The sequence below is a fragment of the Pinus tabuliformis genome, chromosome 5_1, assembly GCF_031772625.1.
Source record: "Pinus tabuliformis cultivar Carrire ecotype Pingquan chromosome 5_1, CPIR1, whole genome shotgun sequence".
NCBI classification, from domain to species: Eukaryota; Viridiplantae; Streptophyta; class Pinopsida; order Pinales; family Pinaceae; genus Pinus; species Pinus tabuliformis.
The window spans coordinates 586,558,676-586,568,483 of NC_142305.1; positions in this window are offsets into that span (position 1 = coordinate 586,558,676).

Consider the following 9,808-nt stretch of genomic DNA (forward strand, 5'->3'; position numbering starts at 1 on the left):
GGCTCTCCAATCGTCGAAATAGAGTGCAACGAAATACCGTATTGAATTAAATTTAACTTATTAATAACTTAATCGAATCGAATTTTCGAATTATTCAACGTGATTTAACTGGTAACCATGGTTTATTTCAAATATATAGATATCTATAACCAAATTAGAAATACTTTTTCAAAACCTTTGCATGCAATTTACAATCAGCCATATCCCTTTCACTTATTAATGGTGAATATTCTTCTTTCTAATACATGGTAGATGCGTAACCGTCCTGGGTGAATTTGATCCTTTGTGTGTTTGCTTCAAAATTGAAATTATGAACTCCACACTCTCTTGCACTCCAAGACAACACAACTCTTAGTTGAGAACACAAATTCCTCGATTGGCCACTTAACCCACACCTCGAGTCTAAGCCCAATCGCTATTGAACTCTGCACTGTGTCGGCCACAACCCCAACCTCGAACTTGGGTGGAAAAAATCCAAAAAGGAAAACCTAAATGTTATACGAGACAACGTTACAACATGAGTTGAGACAATTTATACTAGAAATAGATTTGGAATAATGCTTACAATAGTATATAAGTAGGATTGGTTTGTTGGAGTTTTGTTGAGAGATTTTCTCAACAATATTCTCTTTGTTTAGAACTTGTTGGATCTCATGAGCATTATTTATGTGGCATGTATATGGGCTTTGTAGTTAAATAATACAAATTGATTTGAGTGAATTTAAATACCATGCTCCTCTAATTTCTATTTTAGTATCAAAGCCTATATTGGCTTAACTCCCTCAAGGGAGGGCCCAGGAAGATGGAAGAGATCTGAAATCTTTATTCTTTGTACATAAATAGGATAGTGTGTGGCTGTTTGGATTTCATTTGTGTGAATTTTATTTCCGTGTGCCTGTGTGTTTGGTTTGACTCCATTGCAGATAGCGATGAATTAAGAATCCCATAGAATAGAGCAGGTGTGTAATGCAGAAACACATCGCTATTTCTTTGCATGAGAGCGAACCAGTTATAACAACTTATAACAGTCGTTATGGAAGCACTTTAGTAGGAATCAGTCTTGGATGAAGTTGCAAAAGCGTGTTTGACTATCAATTCATAAGAAAACATTGAGAAGGAAGGAGTTATTGTTCAGAGTCCCTAGAGTCTTACCAAGAGTTCTTTTTCATTTTCCCTTTTTCTCTATATTTTAAATGCATGGAACGGTTAGGTGAGGATACGCCCCATCGCTCTACAACAAAATCCTCTTCTTCAATTTTTTTCCAAATTTCTTGAAGGGTAGATTGTCAGGTATTATTCACAAATGACGTCACTCATTTTTCAGATAGTGTTGATCACTGTTCAGCAGTAAGCTAGTGTCAATAGATAATAAAGTCATTCAACGCAGTTATTGCTCCTCTGTAGCTGAAGACGTCTATAAATTGCAATGTTTAGTAATGAAAGAAATAATTTCTGAGTGTGATTCTGTTCTCTGATATGGTATCAGAGCTCAGGTGAGCTGAGTTGAGCTGTGGGAGAGGCCTTGTGTGGTGGAGCCTGATGTTGTTGTGAACGTTGAGTAGTTGCGAGCCTGTTGGAGTGGGGCTGAGCTGTGAGCCTGTTTGAGTGGGGTTGAGCTGTGTGTTGAAGCGTGGGCATAGCCTATAAAGAGCGTTGTTTGTTTTGCTGTGTGTTAGCTGATTGTGAAGAGTAAGAACTTGAAATCGTGCTGCTGTGTGACCGCTGGTGAGTGACGCTGTGTGAAAGCTGGTGAGTAACTTGTAACTGGTTTGTAGATGTTCTATTCCAGACAGTGAGCATTGGCCCTTCTATGGTATTACGAGCACCCGACGTGAAAATTGTGGCAGTAATTCACGGTGCCTTTCATATTTTTTGCCACGGTGCCTTCCTTGTTTTACTTTAAAAGTTTGACGTTGTTATTAAAACAAAAATCGTTGTTGGAAGGCAACTCAATGTTTGAGTTTGTTTTTATTTATGGAGATATAAGTTTTTTTTTTAAATATTCACTTTTGTTTTAAGTGGTGAAAATAATTTTAAGTGGTGAAAAGAATGAGCGGTGAGAAAAATTTAAAAAAGGGTGTGTTTGTTTTTTAATGTGAAGATTATCATAAGGAGTGATAAGGTTTTCTAGTATTTTTTTTATTTAAAGTGGTGAAATGTGTTAAAAAAAAAAGTGTTGGTGGAAATTTTTAATAGTGAAAAGGAGTTAGTAAATATTTTTATGGTGCATGTGTGGTGAAAGTTTTCTGGGATTTGGTGAATTTGGGTACATTTGAATTTAGATTTGGTGGCATTTTGGTGATTGGAGAAAGTTAGTTTTTTTTTTTTTTTTTTTTCCATCATGTCAAATTTGTTGGCTGATACTTATTTGAATGAATCCACCAAACTTGATGGAGGAAATTATGTGAATTGGAAATTCAAGTTGCTGACTATTTTAGAAGGTTATAATTTGTGGTCCATTGTGAGTGGGGATGAGCCGAAACCCACTATTGCAGCTTATATTCCAGATTGGGAGAAAAGGGAGATGAAAGCAAAGGTGTTGTTGCGTATGTCCGTAAAGGACAACATTATTCCTCACATCAGAGATTGCAAGACATCAAAGGAAACATGGGATATGCTGAAGGGTTCGTATGAAACAACAAATACAAAACGGATCATGTTTTTGAAGACTAAGCTTTTATCTTTAAAAATGGAAGCAAATGAAAATATAAGCAATTTCATATCTCGTGTCAAAGATTTAAGTGATAAGTTAGGAGATATTGGTGAAAAGGTGTCCAGTACTGACTTAGTCACCATCACATTATATGGCTTAGTGCAAGATTATCAAATTTTTGTTTCAAGTATTTCAGCTAGAGAGAAGCCCCCTACATTTGATGAATTGATGGGAATTTTTCTACAAGAGGAGGAGAGGATGAAGAGTTTTAATTTGGGCTCTAGTAGTTCAGATTTGGCATTGGTAGCTAAGGGAAAACATCCATACAAAGGCAAGCCATGGGACAAGAACAAAGGAGGCAAGTTTCAAACAAAACAGAAATGTATGACACAGTCTAACTTTCCAATCCATGATAAGAGAAATGATGATTATTATTATTGTGGCAAACCTGGGCATCATTCTAAAGATTGCTATAAATGGAAATATAATGAGTCTAGGTAAAGAAACAGAAGGCATAATGGAAATTTTGTGGACAAAGACACCTCAATCAGTGATGGATTTAAAAATTTTAAATTGTTTGTTTATGATGTTGCATTGTCAATGGAAAATGATGATGTGAATGCTTGGTTCATTGATTCTAGTGCATCACTCCATATGTCTTGTAATAAGGAGTGGTTTGATGAATATTATGAAAACATTGATGGAACATATGTTTATCTAGGAGATAACAGATCACTTAAAGTTCAAGGTTATGGAGTAATAGGTGTGAATTGCCTAATGGACAAGAGAGACAAATCCATAATGTGATGTATGTTCCTCGTATCAAAAAGAATTTAATTTCTATTTCTACTATTGCTGACCAAGATTTGAAGGTGGAATTTGTTAAATCACAGTGTGTAGTGAAAGACATTCAAGATCAGTACAAGTTTATTGCCACAGGTACAAGAGTTGGAGGCTTGTATAAGTTGGATGTGACTAGGAAAAGTCATCAAGCGTTGGCATTTACAACAATATCAACAGTAGAGTTATGGCATCAAAGGTATGGACATCTAAATCACAAATATTTAATGCTACTTCAAAAGAACACGATGGTTGAAGGTCTTCCTATCTTGAAGAATGATCATGTTGAATGTGAAGCATGTGTACTTGGCAAGCAACATAGGGAGAAATTTCCTATACATAAAGAAAGAAAACAAAGGGAAATACTTGAAATAATTCATACTGATATATGTGGCCCTATGTAAATTAGATCTATTGGTGGAGCATGGTATTTTCTTATGTGGATGATAGATCTAGGTATACATGGGTTTATTTCATAAGAAAGAAGAGTGATGTTTTTGAGTATTTTAAAGAGTTTAAGAGTATGGTGGAAAAAAAAACTGTCAATTGCATCAAAATTTTGAGATCTGATCAAGGGGGAGAATACAAATCAAGAGAATTTAATCAATATTGTAAAAGCAATGGGATTCTGAAACAATTTATAGTGCCACATACACCTCAGCAAAATGGAGTTGCTGAGAGGAAAAACAAAACACTAGTTGAATGTGCACGTAGTATGCTTCAAGGTAAAAATATTTCTAATGGTTTTTGGGCTAAAGCTATTAATACTGCTGTTTATTTGAAAAATAGGAGTCCAACCAAAAGTTTAGAGCTTAAAACACCTTTTGAAGCATTTTATGGGTACAAACCAAAAGTGAGTCATTTAAGAGTTTTTGGTTGCAAGGCATTTGCTCATATTCCAAAAGATGAAAGAAGAAAACTTGATGCAAAGTCAATTAAGTGCATATTTATTGGTTATTGTGATGATCAAAAAGCATACAAGTTGTTTGACCCCAATACTCATAGATTGCTTGCAAGTAGGGATGTGGTGTTTCATGAGAATGCAAATGAAGGTGATAAAATGAATAATACTGGTGTATGGCATGATACTGATGATTATGTCAAATTAGATACAAGTGTTGAACAAGAACATGAACAAGAACAGGAACATGTACAAGTTCAAGAGCAAGGAGCATCAAGCAGTCATGACACTCCAAGAAAAGGAGAGGAGATTCCACAAAGCAGAAAGAAAGATGAAAGCAGTAAAACTCCAAGAAGGTCATCACGTCAAAGTCAGGTACCTATAAGGTATAAAGATTATGCATTAATGTCTCTTGTTATGAATGTTGTAGAACCTTCAAGCTATGAGGAAGCTAAAGAATATGAAGAATGGAGAGATGCAGTGAATGAATAATATAACTCTATAATGAAGAATAACACATGGGAATTAACAAAATTGCCTGAAAACAAAGTTCCCATAGGATGCAAATGGCTTTATAAATCAAAGTTTAATGTTGATGGAATTATTGATGAGCATAAAGCTAGATTGGTTGCAAAAGGATATTCACAAAAGGAGGGAATTGATTATGTAGATACGTTTGCACCTGTAGCTAAGTTGAACACAATTAGAATCATGATTGCATTAGCTACAAAATATAATTGGAAAATGCATCAGTTAGATGTCAAATCTGCATTTTTGAATGGTGAGTTAAAAGAAAAAGTTTATTTTGTTCAGCCTAAAGCATTTGTAAAATAGGGACAGGAGCATCTGGTTTGCAGGTTAAAGAAAACTTTATATGGTTTGAAACAAGCACCAAGATCTTGGTATGTGAAAATTGATTCTTTCTTTTATGAGAAGCAAAAATGATCCTAACTTGTACATCAAGGAAGATGAAGGTGGGAATGTTTCTTTAATATCTGTATATGTTGATGATCTTATCATAACAAGAAATGCATGCAAGTTGATTAAAGAAATTAAAATTCAGTTGTCACATGTATTTGAGATGAAGGATCTTGGTGAATTGCATTATTGTTTAGGTCTTGAAGTTTGGAGCGAATCTGGTAAGACACTAATCACACAAAGAAAATATACAAGGGAAATCCTTAAAAGGTTCAATATGATTGAATGCAAGGCAACATCTTCTCCTTTATAACAGAATGCCAAATTGTGTCGTGATGATGGAACCAAAGAGGTGAATGGAACTTTGTATCGTCAATTGGTGGGAAGTCTGAACTATCTCACCACTACTAGGCCAGATATAGCATATTCTGTCAGCATACTTAGTGAGTTCATGGCTAAGCCTTATGAAAGCCATTGGAAAGCAATAAAGAAAGTCCTTCGATATCTGAAAGGAACACTTAATTTTGGTATTATGTATACTGATGAATTTGATGTTGAGTTGGCAGGTTATTCTAATTTTGACTGGGTTGGAAATCTAGATGACAGGAAATCTACCACTGGATACGTGTTCAATATCAGTTCAGGACCAATATCATGGAGTAGTAAGAAACAACCAATTGTTTCCTTGTCATCCACTGAAGCTGAGTATAAATCATTATGCAGTGCTCCCTATGAAGCAATATGGCTTAGAAGGATACTTGAAGATGTTGGAGAAACACAACAAACACCACCAGTAATCAGATGTGACAATCAAAGCACTATCAAATTAGCAAACAATCCTATATATCATGCAAGGACAAAACACATTAACACACAACATCATTTTGTAAGAAAAAAAGTGCAATCAAAAGAAATTGACTTATCATATTGTAATACAAATGAAAATGTGGCTGACATATTCACCAAGCCTCTTGGAAAGGCTAAATTTGAAATGTGTAGAAGTAAGCTGTGCGTTGTAGAAAATCCAAATTATGTTGTAAGCCTAGCTAAGACTTAGACCGGAAGGCAGGTTAACATATAGATCGTGATTAATGGGAGGTGTCAGGTATTAATCGCGAACGGCGCCGCTCACTGTTCAGACGACGCCAATCACTGTTTAGCAATAAGCTAGTGTCAATAGACAATAAAGTCATTCGACACAGTTATTGCTCCTCTGTAGTTGAAGACGTCTATAAATTGCAGTGTTTAGTAATGAAAGAAACAAGTTTTGAGTGTGATTCTATTTTTTGATATCGATGTATTACCTGGGTAGATTACTAAAATTCTAGCAGTGTTAAGAGGGTGCTATACTCGGAATAAAATTGGTACAAAAGATTTATATTCTTTAACAAATTTTTACAGTCTCAAAGTGGTCGTTTGTTGCAGTAAAATTTCTTTTGTGCCAATTGATTGGTGTGCAAAGTAATCGTGTAATTTTTTAACGGGTCTATGAAGGAAGATTTGTTTGACCATTCATTTCAACAACACCATGCTAGACTCACCACCAGAATTTCCAGTATTCATTGAAGTTGTATTTTGTTCCATCTCAGTATATACTATAGCGATGCATGCATATGAGAGTAATCATTATGTTGGTCACAACACAATGATCCAAAGGTTCACTTTCCTTATTCATGTAATGGATGATTGAAGGATTTGTAGGACAAAATGTAATAAGAGTACATGATGCATTCTTAAATACAGTCTTGACAGAGCCTCTCATACATTTTATAGCTATCAACGATATATGTTATATTTTAGTTATTTATATTTTGTTTGTAAAAGTGTAAAATCAATTATTGAACAATGGTGTATAATTCAAATTAGTGGTTCTCAATGTTCTTCGGTGTTGAGAGGATGGTGTTGAGAGAATATTATCGCTAATTTTCTTATGTGAATTTGTTAGATGTTGATGAATCTTGTTGTTCTTCGGGCTTTGAGAGCACCAGTTACAAGTTACTATTATGAGATCCATGTGTGTAAGAAAGGTTGGTTGCATAATTGACTACTAGTTACACTTACCCAGAAAATTCACCTATACAACTATAAAAAAATGTAGATTTTTGCATTTTGATAGATGGGAGTTTGTCTGTAGAGTGGTCTAGTATCGAGATTGTCTTTCATGAGATCGAGAAACCTCGATTATACAAAGTTCATCAAAGATGGTCAGAGGTGGTTATGTATTAAATGAGTTGAATGGGATGTTTGAAAATTGTGGTGGTGAAAAGAGCAGGAAACTTCAGAGTGGAGATTAGCGCTGAGGAAGACTAGTCAAATAAATGTGACATATGAATTGTAATTTGTCATTTTTGTATTAATCTTTGTAATAATGTAAAGTAAGCATTAAAGGGGGACTTGAAATAATGCTTACAATAGTATATAGGTAGGATTGGGTTGTTGGTTGTTGAAGTTTTTTCTCAACAATATTCTCCTTATTTAAAACATGTTGGATTTCATAAGCATTATTTATGTGACATGTATCTGAACTTTGTCGCCAAATAATACAAACTGTTTTGAGTGAATATATATATATATATATGCTCCTCTAATAACTAAATGTTAACTAGCTCCTTTGTTTATGAAGAGCTCTTCTCACCCAATAGAAGTGCCCACTAGCTCCTTTGTTTATCAAGAGCTCCTCTCACCCAATAGAAGTGCCACTGCTGCCTTTCTCTATGGGCTCTAGGGTTGACATTCCAAGCAAAGCACGAGAATAAAAGGCACTATAGTATCGATTGTAGGGCCAAGAAATGAATAAGGGTTAAGCTAACGTCGTCTCGAAGAATAGCCTATCCATTCCCTTCATCAGTGGATGGATCAGAAAATGATTTAGATTGTGGAAGAATATGAAAAAGACTTCCCTTATTTCTCCTAAAGCACTGCACACTCTGCCCTTTCCAATACTCCTCCGTCCAATAGATAGATAGTTGCTTTTCGGTCACCCTACTCTACTCTTCTAAGGTATCCATGGATTAAAGAACCGAAATGCTTTTATTGTAAGGGTGAGAAAAAGAATTGGTTTTTAGGATAACAGAGGAAGGTTTCACACATAGATCAATGGTCTCGATTTTCTCGAGTCAAAAACTTTGAACCCCCGTCTCCACTGGCCTGGAACCCGATGGTCCTTTGCTTATATAGCAAATAGTGCTACAGAGTCCTAGGCAGTCCCACCTCATGGAGCTCGATGGTCAATGATTGGCGAGAGTTCAATGGTTCGGAGTTTCGAATAATCTACGGCTGAGGTTGAGTGCGCCTATAAATCATTTATTACAATTTAAACTACTCATAAAAATTATGACGGTGGCATCAAATTACGGTTTGAGATTTTTTTTACCGGTCGTTTCAAAAAAAATTATGCCATATTTGAAAAAAAAAAAATTGTGTGAAACTTCAAAATCGAGGCTTGATTCACGTGTATGTGAATCCGCGTGCTTCGTCCTCCTCCATGGCGTCTCGTTGTGGTCATCCCCAGCTTGGCCGTGGTGAAGAATTTGTTTAACGCGGAATAGTTGGTAAGCCTTTGTTTGATTAATGCGGAAAAGTAGGTAAACATTTACATTTAGTTAACAAAACAGTTGTTAAAATAATGTGAATGTAATGAAATAGAGAATCTAATACAAACAAACTCAGAACCTGTCCGTTAGATTTTCAAACTTTTAAACAGTGATCTCATTTATAATAAAAATGAAATATATGTTATTTCCCTCCGTGAGCGAACTGTACACATTATTTTTTTATTAAAAAATAAAAGTGCGGAAGGTGGTGGGAGAGAGTATATGCACATTCACATTAATATTATATATTAATATAATCACATTAAAAATATTAATGTGGTTAAAGGTTTTATAAATAACAAAAACTAATTAAAAAAATGGGTTATGGGTCAACTTTAACTTAAGAAAACATAAATTATAAATGAATGTTATAAATGTTAAATATGAGGAGGTGAGGAGTTGGAGATTGCCAAAACGCTTTACATTCATTATTAAACATCATGAATATATAGTTTACAAGCAAATAGGGAGGTTAGAACAACCAACTAGAAAGAAGGAACAAATTCCTAATTTAAGTCTCACATGTAACTAATGAACTGGCTCTCTCCAAGAATACATTGCACCATTAACTTTAACACTCCCCCTTAATGGAGAAAGGGTTCACTAGTACTCCTAACATCTCCCTAAATAGCTCAAGTTTAATTCTTCCAAGAAGCTTAGTAAAAATATCTGCAACATTGTCACAAATATTACAATATTCAATATGGATTTCATTTGACTAATCTTTCTCCCTAACAAAGTGAAACAGTGTATCAATATGCTTGGTGTTTTTATGAAACACTGGATTATTTGCAATTTTGGTTGAGCTCTGGTTGCCACATCTGATAACTATTGCATCTTTTTGTTCTTCTCCAGCATCTTGGAGAAGTCTCCTCAACCAAACTGCTTCACATGTTGTTGCAC